The sequence below is a fragment of the Pan paniscus genome, chromosome 1 (assembly GCF_029289425.2).
Source record: "Pan paniscus chromosome 1, NHGRI_mPanPan1-v2.0_pri, whole genome shotgun sequence".
In the NCBI taxonomy this organism is placed as follows: domain Eukaryota; kingdom Metazoa; phylum Chordata; class Mammalia; order Primates; family Hominidae; genus Pan; species Pan paniscus.
Window position 1 is genome coordinate 164,516,758 of NC_073249.2, and position 17,407 is coordinate 164,534,164.

Below are 17,407 nucleotides of genomic sequence, written 5' to 3' on the forward strand. Positions count from 1 at the left end.
CCACCGCGCCCAGCCAGGTATTTCTTTATAGCAATGTGAGAACAGATGAATACACCTTCTAAACACTAAAAACTGTCCAGTGCCCTCTCACTGAATCCCTCAAGGCCTGGCTCATGGTCTTCCTCTCCAGCTCAAGTCCTCAGAGATTTCAGTACCTAGGCACACGACAACTGATTGGCCTGTACTTCTTGGATATCATTAACTCCAAGAGTCTCCACCTCCACTTTACTGCGGCCACCACTCCCTGACCCACCCTGGATCTTGTCATGAGTCAGACTGGGTCACGTAGAGTTCAGTATCTTCCCTTCTGGTTGCATTCTCCCATCCTTCGAGCTATCTCATGACCTCACACCCATGACAACTATATTTTGACCTCCAAGAGACCCCATCCACTGGTCCTTCCATTTCCTTCAGCCTATCAGTCTTCTTGGCTGTAGGTCCAGACCCTGTAGGTGATCATATGAACTGCACCCACACCATCCTCCTTGCACTGCTATCCCACCGTACCTTCCTCTCCTGACAAATTCTTGTTATTTTCTTCCAGTCTCAGTGGAGATCCTTCAAGCCAGCTCCTCAGCTTGTGCATCTCCAGAGCCCTTGTCTGTTGCGTCCTCTTCTCTTCAACTCTCCCCCACTTCTGACATTTTCCCCTTGGCCTATATATCTGTCCAGTCTACTCCATCTGACAAGAACCCTCCATAAAGCCCCTCTATCACCCTCCACTTTGGCTTCATCTCATTGTAGTCTACTCATGGTGTCACCCACTTCCTCACCGCTCATTCCCCAGCCCACTGCACCCTGGCATCAGTCCTGGCCACTCCGTGGAAATTGTTTTCTCCAAAGTCATAGATTTAGGCATGATTGCTGTGTAACAAATTGCAAATTACCCCAAAACTTAGAGGTGTAAAACACCCCCCCACACACACTTTTTTTTGAGATGGCGTTTCACACTTGTCACCCACGCTGGAGTGCAATGATGCGATCTCGGCTAACTGCAACCTCCACCACCTCCAGGGTTCAAGTAATTCTCCTGCCTTAGCCTCCAGAGTAGCTGGGATCACAGGCACCCGCCACCACACCCAGCTAATTTTTTGTATTTTTTTTTTAATAGAGATGGGGTTTCACTATGTTGGTCAGGCTGGTCTCAAACTCCTGACCTCAAGTCATCCACCCGCCTCGGCCTCCCAAAGTGCTGGGATTACTGATGTGAGCCACCATGCCCAGCCAACAACCCTTTTTTTATGCTCATGGATTCTGAGGGCCGGGAAGTTGGATCAGCCACATAGTACAGCTCATCACTGCTCCATGGGGCCTCGTCTGGGCAGGTGACTCATCATCTGAAGGCCCATGCACTTTCATGTCTAGCACCCAGGCAAAGACTGGGTCTGCCGACCAGAGACCTATACATGGCCTGTGTGTGTGATGTGGCTTCCTCACAGTGTGGCAGCCTCAGGGTGGTCTCGCTTCTTATGTGGTGTGCTCTAGCGTTCCAGCAAACAAGGTGGAAGTGGCATTGCCTTTTATGACTCTGAAGTCACTACGACTTTTATAGCCTCAGAAGTCCTATGGCATCATTTCCTCTATGCTTCATCAGTCAAAGCAGTCACAAGCCCACCCAGAATCAAGGGGAGATCATAGAGATCCCATTTCTCTAGGGGAGAGTGAGGAGGTTGCATTGTGGAAGAGCATGTGGGATAGGAAATACTGTTGCAGTTTATCTTTGAAAAATACAATCGGCCACAGACTTCAGTGATCTTCCAGTTACTAAATCCAAGGGACATGCCTTAGCCTACTTCTGCTGCTATAGCAAAACACCTGAGACTAGGTAATGTATAAATAAAAGAAATTTATTTCTCTCAGTTCTGGAGATGGCAAAGTCTAAGATCAAAGAACTAGCAGATTTGGTTTCTGGTGAGGGTTTGGTTTTTGCTTCAAGGCCATGTCTTTAATTCTGTGTCCTCACATGGTAGAAGACATGGAGGGACAAGCAGTTCTCTTCTATCTCTTTTCAGAAGTCATTAATCCCATTCATGAGGGCTCTACCCTGAATGCTTAATCACCTCCTAAAGGCTGCCCACCTCTTAATACTATCACACTGGTGATTAAGTTTTAACATATGAATTTTAGGAGGACACATTCAGAACATAACAGGATGTTTTTTAGTTAATATCTTGATCTCTTCTGTATTTTTGTTTTGTTTTGTTTTGTTTTGTATTTTGAGACACAGTATCTCTCTGTCACCCAGGCTGGAGTGCAGTGGCACAATCTCAGCTCATTGCAACCTTCACCTCCCAGGCTCAAGTGATCCTCCCATGTCAGCCTCCTCAGTAGCTGGGACTACAGGCATGTGCCACCATGTCTGGGTAATTTTTGTGTTTTTGTAGAGACGAGGTCTCACCCACCATGCTGCCCAAGCTGGTCTTGAACTCTTGGGTTCAAGCGATCCGCCTGCCTTGGCTTCCCAAAGTGCTGGGATTGAAGATGTGAGCCACTGCTCCCAGCCTGTATTTGTTATTATTGATCATTCCCTGCTTCAGGAAACTGTCTACCTTGTCCATGTGGGTTACCACACTCTTCCAGCTCTAGACAGACCTTTGCCTACTACCCCCCATCCCCCACTTCATGTGCACCTCTGCCTTCCTGTTAACGAGAATGTTCTCCAAGGGTCTGTTCTCAGACCACGGCTTAGCTCACTCTTTGGCTTCTCTCCTGTAACTTAGATTGCCATCTAGATGCCATTAACTCCCAAATCTATTCCACCATAGACCTCTCTCTAACAGTCAGTCTTGTATACCCATCGGCCTGGTGGATGTGTTCAAAGACAGCTCAATTTTGGCATGTCCAGTGTTGAACTCACTAACTTCCACTCTAAACTAGCTCCTCCTCTGGTATTCTTTTTCTCCCTTAGAGATATGTAGCTGCCCAGACTTTGACACCTCCTTTTCTGTCACCTCTCACGTCTAATTACTTACTAAGTCATGATCATTTTGTCTCTTAAATGTTTCTACAATTTTTAGTTGTCATCATTTTAAAATTATAAGATTAAGAATTAAAGCCAGGTATGATGCATGCACCCATAGTCCCACATACTCAGGAGGCTAAAGTGGGAGGATCACTTGAGCCTAGCAGTTTGAAGCCACAGTGCGCTATGATGGTGCCTATGAAAAATAGCTACTTCACTCCAGCCTGGGCAACATAGCAAGATCCCATCTCTAAAAAAAAAAGAATTGGAGAGTCAGAAAGATTGTTATTTTCCAAGATTAAACAGCTATCATCTATTTATTCTTTTATGTGTTAATCCACCACTTATTGATTACAACTAAGTTCCAGGAACTGTAATGAAAAAGCTTGTAAGACATAATCTTTGGTCCTTTTCATGGGAGAGATAAGGAAGCAAACACTAGATTACTATAAGGTGTGATAAATGTTGTGATCATGGGAAACATTGGATACTACAGGGGCAAGAATCCAACCTGGATGGGCTGGGCAAGGTGGCTTATCCCTGTAATCCCAACATTTTGGGAGGCCGAGATGGGTGGATCACTTGAGGCCAAGAGTTTGAGATCAACCTTGGTAACATAGTGAGACCCTGCCTCTACAAAATATTTTTTAAAAACCAAAAAACTAGGCTGGGCGCGGTGGCTCATGCCTATAATCCCAGCACTTTGGGAGGCCAAGGTGGGCAGATCACCTGAGGTCGGGAGTTCGAGACCAGCCTGACCAACATGGAGAAACCCCATCTCTACTAAAAATACAAAATTTGCCAGGCGTGGTGGTGCATGCCTGTAATCCCAGCTACTCAGGAGGCTGAGGCAGGAGAATCGCTTGAACCTAGGAGGCGGACGTTGCGGTGCGATTGCACTCCAGCCTGGGCAACAAGAGTGAAACTCCGTCAAAAAAAACCCAAAAAAACCAAAAAACTAGCCAGGCATAGTGGCTCGTGCCTGTAGACCCAGCTACTTGGAAGGCTGAGGTTGAGAGGATCACTTGAGCCTGGGAAGTTGAGACTGTAGTGGGCCATGATTGCACCACTGCACTCCAGCTTGGGCAACAGAGAGATCCTGTCTCAAAAACAAAAAACAAAACAACAACAACAAAATCCAACCTGGAATGGGAGGGAGGAAAGTTGGGGTTGTATTAGTTTTCTATTGTGTTATAACAAATTACTCCAAATTTTATCTGCCTAAAACAATAAATATGTATTAGCTCAAGTTTCTGTGGGTCAGAAATCTGGTACAGCTAAGTTGGGTGCCTCAGGCTCAGGGTCTTCCAAGACTGTAATCAACGTGTCAGCTGGGGTTCCGATCATCTCACTGCATGACCAAAGGAGGTTTCACCCTGAAGACACTCACTTGGCTGTTGGCAGGCTTCAGATCCTCACTGGCTATTGGCTGAAGTTGTCATTTTCTTGCCACGTGAGAGCAAGAGCTTTGAGAGAAAGAGAAAGAGAAGAGAGGGAGCTCAAGCTAGAAGTCAGTCTTTCTGTAACATCATCTTGTAACATCCCATCACTTTTGCCACATTCTATTTTTTAGAAGTGAGTAGCTAGATCCAGCTCATACTCAAGGGGAGGAGATTACACAAGGGCATGAGCACCAGAAGGAGAGATCACTGGGGGCCATCTCAGAGACTATAAGAGAGACCAAAGGAGATGACTTACAGCAGGGGATGTCTGAACTAGACTCTGAAGGAGTTAGCTAGGTGAAGAGTTACAGGACTGTCTTAGCAGAGAACGCTATGTGTGAAGTAATCTGGAGGGGAGAGAGAGTCTGAGGCTAGAGGAATTCCACGCTCAGTAAGGCTGGAGGATAGGCTGCCGTCTATGTGGAGACTGGAGGCAAGCTGATGCTGTTGAGATGCATTTAACAGCTAATTCTGTCATCCAATGGTGCCTCCCAAGTTAATGTCAAATTCCTTGCTTAATATGCTCTGGTTCACTCTGCTTTTGCCAAGTTTTAAATTGTTAATCAACATTAAATGTTTCATGTACACACAAATAAATATATATAATCAAATTATCAAATAAAAAATTGAACTTACAACCTCTTTCCTATTTACAAAAACGGTTAGAGCAGTTTTTCAGTAGAGCACATTTATAAATCATTACAAATGTGAAAAGCATGACTAGAATTTTCAGTTATCGGTGGGTGGAAATCCCCTGACACTTTGGAATATATTTATTTACTTTTTTTTTTTTTTTTTTTTTTTTTGAGACAGGGTCTTGCTCTGTCACCCAGGCTGGAGTGCAGTAGCACGATCTCAGCTCACTGCAGCCTCCACCTCCCAGGTTCAAGTGATTCTCCTGTCTCAGCCTCCCGAGTAGGTGGGATTACAGGCATCTACCACCACATCGGCTAATTTTTGCATTTTTAGTAGAGACGGGGTTTTGCCATGCTGGCCAGGCTGGTCTCAAACTCCTGACCTCAGGTGATCTGCCTGCCTTGTCCTTCCAAAGTGCTGGGATTACAGGCGTGAGCTACTGCACCCAGCCTTATTTACTGTTTTATTTTTTTGAGATGGAGTCTCACTCTGTTGCCCAGGCTGGAGTACAGCGGCACAATCTCAGCTTACTGCAACCTCTGCCTCCTGGGTTCAACAGATTCTCCTGCCTCACCTTCCCAAGAAGCTGGGACTACAGGTGTGTGCCACCACACCCAGCTACTCAGCTAACTTTTGTATTTTTAGTGGAGATGGGGTTTCACCATGTTGGCCAGGCTGGTCTCAGACTCCTGACCTCAGGTGATCCACCTGCCTTGGCCTCCCAAAGTGTTAGGATTACAGGCATGAGCCACCGTGCCCAGCTATTTACTTTTAAAATAAAATTTTACATTCAACTATAACACTCATAGAAAAGGACACAAATAATAAAGGTACGACTCAATGAATTTTCACTAAGGAAAATATCATCTAGATTATAAAAATAGAACATTGTCACTCCCAGTCTCCCCTTGTGCCACTTTCCAGTCACAAAACCTCTCTCTTCCCCAGAGATAATCACTACCCTGACTTCCGTTATCACAGGGTAATTTTGCCTGTTTGAACTTTATGTGAATGGAATCATACAGTCTATACTCTTTGTGTTTGGAACTAATCATTTATTTTTGTGAGACTCATACACGTTCCTGCATGTAGTAATAGTTGGTCCATTTCACTGCTCTATAGGATTCCATTGACTAGACTACCATGTATGTAGCTATTCAACAGTGACTAGAACTTTAAATTGTTTCCAGTTTGAGGGAATTATGGATAGTACTGCTATAACCATCCATGATTATGTCCCATAGTGTACACATGTACACATTTCTGTTGAGTCTATGCCTAGGAGTGGAATTGCTAGGTCATAGGTATATGTATATTCATGTTTAGTAGATACTGACAGTTTTCCAAGATGGTTGCACTAATTTACACTCCCAGGAGCAATGTGAGTTCCATTTGCTCTACCTCTACATCCTTGCCAGCACTTCATATCTATATTTTTATTATAAGCTATTCTGAAGAGTATGCAGTGATATCTTATTGAGGCTTAATTTGCATTTCCCTAATAACTAATGATGTTGAGCAATTTTTCATATGACTCACCTTTTAAATATATTCTTTTGTGAAGTGTTTGTTTATACCTTTGCTCATTTCTCTCTTGGGTTGTCTTTTTCTTATCGCTTTGCAGACATTCTTTATATATTGCACTAATTTACTAGGGCAGCCAGGCAACCATAATAAAGTACCACAAACTGGATGACTTGAATAACAGAAATGTATTTTCTCAAAATTCTGGAGCCCAGGAGTCTGAGACTAAGGTGCTGGCAGAGTTGGTTCCTTCTGAGGGCTGTGAGGGAGAATCTGCCCTGGTTTCTGAGGGTTAGCTGGCGATTTTTGGTATTCCTTGGCTTACAGATCTCTACCTTCATCTTTACATGGGCTTCCCCTGTGTGCGTGTCTCTGTGTCCAAATTTTCCCTTTTATGAGGACACCAGTTATATTGAATTAGTGATGGTAGCAGCTGCTGGCATCACACTCGCTGCAGCTGCCCAAATCATGGCTGCAGACCCAGGCCTCCTGCTCTATGGATCAGGAAGGAGCCCCGCTCTCCTGAGTGGGGCTACAGCTGCCCAAACTGCGGCTGTGGATCTGAGCCTGTGCTCTTGGTGGGGGTCCCGGGAGCAGGCAGGATCTGCCCTCCTGGGTGCAGCTACAGCTACCCGACCAGCAGCTGCAGACCTGGGCTTCCCACTCCACAGAGCAGACAGAAGCCAGGGACAAACAGGAGCCCCGCCCCTTACGAGTTGGCCGGGGCGGGAGCTCCCCTGGCTGCTCTCCCAGGCACAGGACCTGGGCATCTCTGTAGCCTGCACCCTCTGGTCCTGGGAAGACGACCTCCACCCCCACACATCATCCCTGCAGACTCAGGGGTGTCTGCTCCCACTGCCTGGCCTCTCTCCACTCCTGGTGCCGGCTCAGATCTTGGAGCAGGGTTGGGGCTGAGCCTCGAGTCCGTGAATGGCAACGGGAGGGAGACAGAGTCCTGGGCGGAATGGGGCGCGTCCCTGGTAAGGCCCCGCCTTCAGGGCAGAGGCTTCCAGTCCCACCGACCAGACCGGAGTGAGGACTCATGGTGCCTCTTCCAGGCCTGCCCAAGGCCGCCCATGGACCATTTGGCATGCATTTCTTCCCCTCCAAGGTCCATAAAAGCCCCGGGCTTAGCTAGAGCAAGAGAGGAGGGAGAGAACGGAGAGAAGACGGCACAGGAAGACCAGCTGCAGAGAGGAGCTACCCTCTCTGCTGAGAGCTTCAGAGACCTGCAGAGACATCCGGACTACCAGCTGCAGACAGGAGCAACCCTCTCCAGGGCCTCCTCTCTGCTGAGAGCAGCAGACGTCGGGATAACCTGCCTACAGAAAGGAGCTACCCACTGTGGGTCTCCTCTGAGCCGTTCTAACACTTAATAAAGCTCATCTTCATCTTGTTCACCCTTCACTTGTTTGCATACCTCATTCTTCCTGGACACAGGACAAGAACTCAGGCTGGCCACAGAGGTTTCCAGCCAGAAAATTGACACCTCAAAGATTCTGTAACATTAGGGCCCACCCTACTCAAGTATGACTTTATCTTAACTAATTACATTTGCAATTACCCTATTTCCAAATAAGGTTGCATTCTAATGTACTGGGGGTTAGGACTTGGACATACGAATTTTCGGTGGGCACAATTCAACCCATAACACATATGTTTTGAAAATCTTCTGGCTGGGCATGGTAGCTCATGCCTATAATCCTAACACTTTGGGAGGCTGAAGCAGGCGGATCACTTGAGCCCAGTTCAAAACCAACCTGGGCAACATGGCAAAACTGTGTCTCTACCAAAAAAATACAAAAAAAAGCCAGGCATGGTGATGTGTGCCTGTAGTCCCAGCTACTCAGGAGGCTGAGGTGGGAGGATTGCTTGAGCCCCGGAGGTGGAGGTTGTAGTGAACTGTGATCGTGCCACGCATTCCAGTCTGGGCAACAGAGCCAGACCCTGTCTCAGGAAAAAAAAAAAAAAAAAGGAAAAAATAAAAAATATTCCAGTGCTTTGCTGTTATATTCTTTTTTTTTTTTTTTTGACAGAGTATTGCTCTGTTGCCCAGGCTAGAGTGCAGTGGCATGATCTCAGCTCACTGCAACCTCCACCTCCTGGGTTCGAGCAATCCTGGGATTACAGGCGCCCGCCACCGCGCTCGGCTAATTTTTGTATTTTTAGTAGAGACGGGGTTTCATCATCTTGGCCAGGCTGGTCTCGAACTCCTGACCTCATGATCCACCCACCTTGGCCTCCCAAAGTGCCGGGATTACAGGCATGAGCCACCAGGCCCAGCCGCTGCTGTTACATTCTCTTAATGGTGTTGTAGTACATTAAAGATGGCAATAAATTCTTTTTCACTCTCTCCATTGAGAGTTGGTGTTTATTACCTCCTCCCTTGACAAAAAGCTTGTCTTATGACTGATTAACCAATAAAAACATGTTGCAAGTGATCCTGTGTTAGTTCTGGGTCTAGCCTTGAAAGAAATGCAGATTCCATTTGTTCCCTCTTGAAAGGCTTGTTCTTGGAACATTCACTCTTGGGGGCCCAGGCTGTGAGAAGCCCAAACCACACAGACAGGCCATGTGTAGGTGCTCCTGAGTCAATAGCCCCAGCTGAGCTCCTGGTCAGTAACCAGCGTTAGTCAACCAGCCATGTGAAAAAACCATCACGGACATTCCACCCCAACTGAGCTCAACCACAGCCATCACCTCCTCGGGACATTGAGATTTCTGCACTTCCACTTTTAGGTTGTGCCAGAGAATGACCCAGGGAACCACTCTCACCACACAGCAGTGCACATAGGTGAATCGGGGTTGAGGCGCCCACTGGCCCAGCTCCGGGAGCATTGCGTGGGCTCGGAGTGCTGAGATAGTGGCGCCTCCGGGCTGATGTGCGTTTTTCTAGGTGAGGAGCTCAAAGGGCCTAAGCGAGTGTGGCAGTGAAATCAGCGGTGGCAGAGGCAGAAAGGCTGCCGTGTCACTAGACAGAATTTCTGTGCTGGCTGGGCTCGCCAGGAAACATGCATAGAGAGTTACGGTTGGGGAAGTTTATCAGGAACAGCACCTGTGAAAGAAAGGCAGAATTGGGCAGGGAGAGCTGTCAAATGGCGGTGCTCTGAGCAGACTGTCCAGAAAGGAATCCTGCCTTGGGGGGAAATGGTGAGGCCTCATTCCACCTCTTTGCTCAGTCATTGCCTGAGAGCTGCCCAGAGGCCACGGAGACCTCAGCCAGACAGATGAAGGGGTGTGCTGGAGCCAGCTTGCTCTGGCTTGCAATAGCTGATTGTGAAATTTTCAGGAATTTTATGAGCCAGTTGTTAAAGACAGTCATTATTACAAATTAAATTATGTAAAATTACAATTGAATAAAATATATTAAAAACAAATCTAATACAGATGGCAAATAAGCACATGGATAGATATTCAAGATTATTAACCATTAGGGAAATACAAACGAAAGGTATGTTTAGATATCTCTAAACACTGATGGCTAAAGTTTTTTTAAAACATTGATAATAACAAGTGCTGAAAAGGATGAGGGGCAACCAGATCTCTTGTACATTGCTGATGGCAGTGTAAAATGGTACAGCCATGGCTGGGCATGGTGGCTCACGCCTGTAATCCCAGCACTTTAGGAGGCTGAGGCGAGTGGATCACCTGAGGTCGGGAGTTCAAGACCAGCCTGATCAACATGGAGAAACCCCATCTCTACTAAAAATACAAAATTAGCCTGGCGTGGTGGCGCATGCCTGTAATCCCAGCTACTCAGGAGGCTGAGGCAGGAGAATCTCTTGAACCCAGGAGGCGGATGTTGTGGTAAGCCGAAATTGTGCCATTGCACTCCAGTCTGGGCAACAAGAGCGAACTCTGTCTCAAAAAAAAAAAAAAAGGTACAGCCACACTGGAAAAGTTTAGTAGCTCCTTTTCTTTTCTTTTCTTTTCTTTTCTTTTCTTTTCTTTTCTTTTCTTTTTTCTTTCTTCCTTCCTTCCTTCTTTCTTTCTTTCTTTCCTTTCTTTCTCCTTTCTCCTTTTCTTTTTTTTTTTTTTTGACAAGGTCTTGCTCTGTCGCCCAGGCTGGAGTGCAGTGGCACAATCTCAGCTCACTGCAACCTCTGCCTTCCAGACCCAAGCGATCCTCCCACGTTAGCCTCACCACCATGCCTAGCTAATTTTTGTTTTTGTTTTTTTGAGAAGGAGTTTCGCTCTTGTCGCCCAGGCTGGAGTGCAGTGGCGTGATCTCGGCTCACTGCAACTTCCGTCTCCTGGGTTCAAGCGATTCTCCTGCCTCAGCCTCCCAAGTAGCTGGGATTACAAGAACCTGCCACCATGCCCAGCTAATTTTTGTATTTTTAGTAGAGATGGGATTTCACCATGTTGGCCAGGCTGGTCTCGAACTCCTGACCTCAGGTGATCTGCCCACCTTGGCCTCCCAAAGTGCTGGGATTATAGGCGTGAGCCACCATGCCCAGCCTGCCTGGCTAATTTTTGTATCTTTTGTAGAGACAGAGTTTCTCCATGTTGCCTAGGCTAGTCTCGAACTCCTGGGTTCAGGGGATCCTCCCACCTCAGCCTCCTAAAGTGCTGGGATTATGGGCATGAGCCACTGCGCCCAGATTGGTAGTTTTTTATAAAGTTGTACATACATTTATCATACGAGCTAGCAGTCTCACTCCAGTGTATTTATCCTAAAGAAATGAAAATTTATGCTCACACAAAAACCTGTACAGTGTTCTAGACATAAGAAAGTAAATGAGAAAGGTTAATATTGCATACTAAATTTAAAAGTGTGCCATGTCTGTACATTGTAAATAGTACAAAAAATTGAGGGATATTCTAGTATTTGAAAACAGTTACCTGATTCACAAAGAAGTCACTCATGCTATTGAATAATGAAGTTCCCAATATACACCTTTGTTCTTTTACTTTCATTTTAATCCTTAATGTAAACAAAAATACCAATCAGTGTTCATGTCAGAATCATACCTGATATATGTTGAATAAGGAGTCTTTAAACAGAAATACAGGTAAAACAATGTTAGATATTAATGGGCTGATGAAAATGTAACCAGAGGCCCTCAGGAACCTTATTCTGTATTTCCTCTAAGAGCAATGGTTCAATATTCACGATTTCAGTGTTTGAAGCCACTTTATAGAACTTATAGAACTACAGAGAATACTGAGAACTCACTGTATATATGCACACATTTCTCCCTGCTAAGACCTATTTTTTTTTTTTTTTTTTTTTTTTGAGACGGAGCTTCGCTCTTGTTGCCCAGGCTGGAGTGCAATGGCACGCTCTTGGCTCACCACAACCTCCGCCTCCCAGGTTCAAGCAATTCTCCTACCTCAGCCTCCTGAGTAGCTGGGATTACAAGCATGCGTCACGACGCCCAGGTAATTTTGTATTTTTTGTAGAGATGGGGTTTCTCCATGTTGGTCAGGCTGGTCTTGAACTCCCGACCTCAGGTGATCCACCCGCCTCAGCCTCCTAAAGTGCTGGGATTACAGGTGTGAGCCACCGCGCCCAGAGAGCTGGTTGTTAAACATTACCAATACACCACTGACTGCAGGAGCTCACCACACTGGGGGCTGCCAGCAAACCACATGGCTGCAGCCTGGCAGTCCTGTCTTAAAGTGGGATCTGAGTGATACATCTCCATGTTGGCCCCAATTTCCAGGTCTACAGTTAGAGAGGTTTATATTTGGGTCACAAAGATGTAAGTTTGAATCCTACCTCCCCAATTTACTAGTTGCGTGCCCTCAGGCAAGTAACACTGTGCCTCAGATCCTCAATAAGAGAATAGCTATTTCAGTTTTGTTGTGAGTCCCAGTGAGATTGTGTCATGTATGTGAAATGCCAGTACATGGTAGATAGTGTGAAAGGAAAATATCTTGGGTCCCCAAAATCACTAGGGAAAACTCAAGCTGGAAACTGCTTAGGGCAAACCTGCCTCCCATTCTATTCAAAGTTATCCCTCTCCTCACTGAGATGGATGCATATCTGATTGCCTCCTTTGGAAAGGCTAATCAGAAACTCCAAAGAACGCAACTGTGACCTGGAAGCTCCCTCCCACTTCACTTAGAGTATTCCTGCCTTTGCTTCAAGTTGTCCCACCTTTCAGACCGAACCAACGTACTTCTTACAATATTGATTGATGTCTCATGTCTCCCTAAAATGTATAAAACCAAGCTGTGCCCCGACCACTTTGGGCACATGTCATCAGGACTTCCTGAGGCTGTGTCACAGGCACGTCCTCAACCTTGGCAAAATAAACTTTCTAAATTAACTGAGAACTGTCTCAGATTTTCTGGGTTCACAAAAGTGACTAGTATTAATCCTCCTACACATGACCCCAAACTCCAGTAAAGGCACAGAGATGCCCCATTCTGTCTGCTGCTCAGTCCTTTGATTACGGAGGATCAGACTGCAGTAGCATTGTGCCCATTCTAAATCAGTTTTCAACATGAGTACTCACTCCGTCTGAAAGGCCCAGGCTGGGTCCTGCAGTGGAGATGCCCAAACCTGAGATTTTAGAGATCTGCTGCCTGAAAAAGTTTCCCTCTTTCCAGGACCATACAGGGGACCCCCTTACAGTCTAACTCCTGATGCTTTCCTGTCATGACAGGAATAGTAAGCAATGTTCTTGCTGGTGTCTCGGTATCTGGGGCTTCTGGTTTTGTGTGGGGTGGGGAGGTGGGGGGGAGTGGGGGTGGGGATAGAGGATTTGCTTAGTCTGTTTTTCTCCCAGTTTCTCAATACCCTAACCTGGGCTTCAGAAGCCCAGGCTGTCCCAGTTCAGATCTTGCTTTCTCTGACTCAGCTTTACCCTCAAGACACAGTCTCATCTCTGAGTCATCAGACTGGTCTCCTGCTTTCGAGGACAGCAGTCTGGCACTCCCGCTCCATCTTCCCAGGAAAGGTGCTGTCTCCACACCCCAGTGCCAGCCCCATGCCTAACTTGGCTCACAATGCCCAGAACCAAGAAACAAATTCTCCATGAGATCAGAGAATGCCCAGAGAAAAGGTTCCAGGACCAGGAATTGTGGAATGTCTGGTTTCAGTTCCAGCTCCACCAATTTGCTTGTGTGACTTTGGGCCAGTTCTGCAGCCCACCTGAACTGGGCTTCCTCTTCCCTAAAATGGAAATATGATCCACACTGGGTCTATCCCACAGGGATGTTGGGAAGCCCAAATGAAAATAGTGTGAAGTGCCCCCAAACAGGAGAGCACAAACCCCTGGCCTGTAGGCTGGATCTGATCCATAAAGCCATTTCCTTTGGCTTGAACAGTGTTGACCTATGTAGAAAGTGTTTAGCATTATACAAATGAGCTCCTAACAAATTTGGGGCCGTCACTTAAATATCTGACTTATGGCTTTTTTTTTTTTTTTTTTTTTTTGAGACGGAGTCTTGCTCTGTCACTTAGGCTGGAGGGCAGTGGTGCGATCTCGGTGCACTGCAATCTCTGCCTCCTGGGTTCAAGTGATTCTCCTGCCTCAGCCTCCTGAGTAGCTGGGATTACAGGCATGCACCACCACGCCCTGCTAATTTTGTATTTTTAGTAGAGATGGTTTCACATGTTGGCCAGACTTGTCTCAAACTCCTGACCTCAGCTGATCCACCCACCTCGGCCTCCCACAGTGCTGGGATTACTGGCGTGAGCCACCGTGTCCGGCTGATGGCTTCTTTTTAAAAATGGGAGGATCTGGCCACATGAATCCCTTTCCCTAGATGACAAAATAGACTGAGCTGAGTAGCAGCAGCCCCTTCCCTTGGGCAAGAGCCTGGAGCTGCTATCAAGCTCACCACAGTCCCCACCACTCCCTACTATGTCCCAACGCTGGGACCAAGTCTCTGCTGCCATTTATTATTGCTCTGGGATATTGATTTGCTCCAGTGGAGCTCTAGTGGAAGTGAAATCGTTCAAATAACCATATTTCTATAGAAACGTAAAATGAAAGTCCTAGAAAGTACTCCCCCATCTGGGTCACAATGTCAAAAACGAAACCCCTTTGCCTAAGTGTTAGCCCTTGCCAATGGGCCCATGAAGGATGCCCATTGTGGGGGTCAGAGCTGGCATCCGGAGTCTTACGGGCTCCACGGCCCTCTACTTGCCTATCTCTGTTGTCTTCATCTGTAAAGGAGGAGTAGCAGCAGCTCCTTTTTCCTAGGGTTACGGTGCACAACGCCCACCAGGCACTTAGTGAACTGTTCATTCAAGGTTAGAGGTTGAAACGCAAACATTTTGAACTGATAAAAAACTCTGGTGGGCCAGGCGCCGTGGCTCATGCCTGTAATCCCAGCACTTTGGGAGGCCGAGGCGGGCGGATCACCTGGCGTTCGAGACCCTCCTGGCCAACATGGTGAAACCCTGTTTCTACTAAAAATACAAAAGTTAGCTGGGCGTGGTGGTGTGCGCCTGTAGTCCCAGCTACTCGGGAGGCTGAGGCAGGAGAATCACTTGAACCAGGGAGGCGGAGGTTCCAGTGAGTCGGGATCGCGCCACTGCTCTCCAGCTTGGCCACAGAGCGAGATTCCGTCTCAAACAGCAACAACAACAAACCTTTGGTGGGAGGTCGGAGTGTGAAATGAAAGACTTAGGGTTCCTGAGTGGGACTACAGCAAGGATTGGGAAGAAAAAAAAGGAGATGGGAAAAGACGATTTAGGAGAGGTAAAAGTTCTGTTACTAGGACCCCAGCCCTCACTGGCCCACATCCGCTGGCGAGGACCTAACTTACTGCACCCAGCTTCCCAGTGGCCAGACCTAGGTTCCAGTCCTGGCTGGGGCAAGTCATTACCTTGTCTGGTGCTGTTTCTGCACCTATCAAATGAGGATGGAAATGTCTAGATGAACCGAGATAAACGCATACGAAAGCACTTTGGGAATCTGAAAAGCGCTATGAACAGGTTAGGAGTTTTTGGTCTCTTTTCAAAAAGTTTTTCTTCTAAGCTCATGTTTATCAAGGGCTTTTGAGTTTATCGAGGCTAAGACCCTCCCCTCGGTTTCGCAATTCTGCCCCTTCCTACACACCAAAGCCCGCGCCGCGTCAGGAGTCTTTTTTTTCTCCCCTAGCGAAGGCGGGGACTCGGGCGCTGTTGGCAGCTGGCGACGCGGGGCGAAGCCGCGGCTGGCGGCGCCTGGCCAGTCCCGCATCCGCCGCGGTGGGTGTGCCCGCAGGGGTGCGCCGGGGCCAGGGCCGAGACCGTCGGCCAGAGGGCGCCTGGAGGGTGTGCGCGCCGCGGACGACCAGGGTGCGCCAGCCCCGGGGTGCGCGCCTGGGACGCGGACAGTGCACCCGGAGGTTGCGTGCGCCCCGAAGCCGGGGTGTGCGCCTAGCTGCCCCGGCCCCGTGCACCGCGGGCCGCCTCGCGCAGGACTTCCGCAGCTCGCCAAGGTAAGGGACTCTGCGACCCCAGTCCCCGGCAGTGCGTCTGCTGGGGTGTTCAACACCCGCCCTGCGCGACCCGAGTGTTGGCCCCGGCGCTCGACCACTCTCCTCTTGCCTCTGCCACCCGCCTCGCCCAGTCCCCAGCGCCGCGTCCCCGGCTCCGTTTAAAGCAGTGGCTGCGGCAGCTTGGGCCGACCTCGCGCCCCCGCCTCCCAGGCTGGGGTCTGCGACGGAAAAGGAGGGGGGCTGCTCGGGCTGCCCAAAGGTGGGCGCCGCTCCCTTTCCAGCCCAGATTGGCTCTCCGCGCCCCAATTCTGGGGGTGGAGGACACTGGTGAGGAGGGGGAGGCCGTGCTGTCCTTGCGACTCAGGTGGTGCAGCCCCCGCCCAGCTTTTCCGAGCTGGGCTCTGCGGTCTGGGATGCAGCCTGCGGGACTGGGCGCTCTTTGCCGCGGGCTCCCACTGCTACCTGGAATCGAGCTTAGTCTCTCTCCTGTCTCAAAAGTCTCCCCGTTGTGCCAACCCTGGCACTCCTCGGCCCCTGGCTGAACTTTCCAGGGCTCCCTTTGGGCCGCGACCTTGGGCGGAGGCAATGGGGCAGCTCCGAGTGCTCTAGACGCCGCCGAGGGCGCTTTGCCCAGCCCGCATGCCTCCTGTGGGCTCCTTTCCCTTCTGCCTCTCCGGTAAGGTCAAATCTGTGACTCTGGGTACTTTGACCCCGCATACTGGCCAGAAATGGGAGTTGGAAAGTCGAGCCCATGGCCGCTACGCTGGGTCTGAACCTAACTCTTGCCCTGGGCATCCTTCGGGGCTGCCAAACGCAAGTCTTAGTTCCTAAGCGCCCTGGAGTGCAAGCCTTTAGGGCAAAGAGGGAGTATTTTCCAGGAGAGGGAGGAGGACCCCCTGAGGCCTGGGCAAAGTCCTATCCACCAAATAGGGCCAGAGGAGGATCGGATGCAGCCAGTGACCCGGCTGAGGCATGGGGAGAAAGCATCTTGAGTTAAACACGATTCCCAAGGACCTGCTTGGGTAAATCAAGCCCAGGTTGCTTAGAGCCTCTCAAAACGTGACACAGGAAAGCTACACTGGGAATGGAGGCAGAGTCCATTCTAATACTGCCTTTTCAAGCCCAGCCTTCCCACCTCACTGGACCATAATGTGACCTGGGGAAAGCGAGTTTTGGGGAATGGCTCGGGGATCAGACCAGACTGATTCAATTAACAAATGCTCTGTGCCAGGCACTGGTCAACGTAGTGAGGTACAGAAGTGAACAAAACTGGCACCTTCTGGCCTCATGGAGCTTGCATTCCAGTGGCCAACACCAACAGGAATCAAATCACTCACATAAATAGAGAATTCTCCAGTGCTGAGTTCTTTGAAAGGACTAGATACCCTGAAAACCTGATAGGTCCAGTAGTCGGTCAGTCTGCAGAATGACAGGAGAGAGTGGAATGAGCCTTCTA

General features: G+C 48.4%; 1 protein-coding gene across 1 annotated transcript in view; it reads left to right on the forward strand.

Moving 5' to 3' along the window:
• The first annotated feature begins 15,622 nt into the window (after positions 1-15,622).
• Positions 15,623-17,407, forward strand: part of KANK4 (KN motif and ankyrin repeat domains 4) — an 88,675-nt gene continuing 86,890 nt past the window's right edge. The window contains exon 1 of the mRNA XM_003809158.8: positions 15,623-15,951. The gene's annotated coding sequence lies outside the window, so the exon portion shown is untranslated. The remainder of the gene's footprint in view (positions 15,952-17,407) is intronic.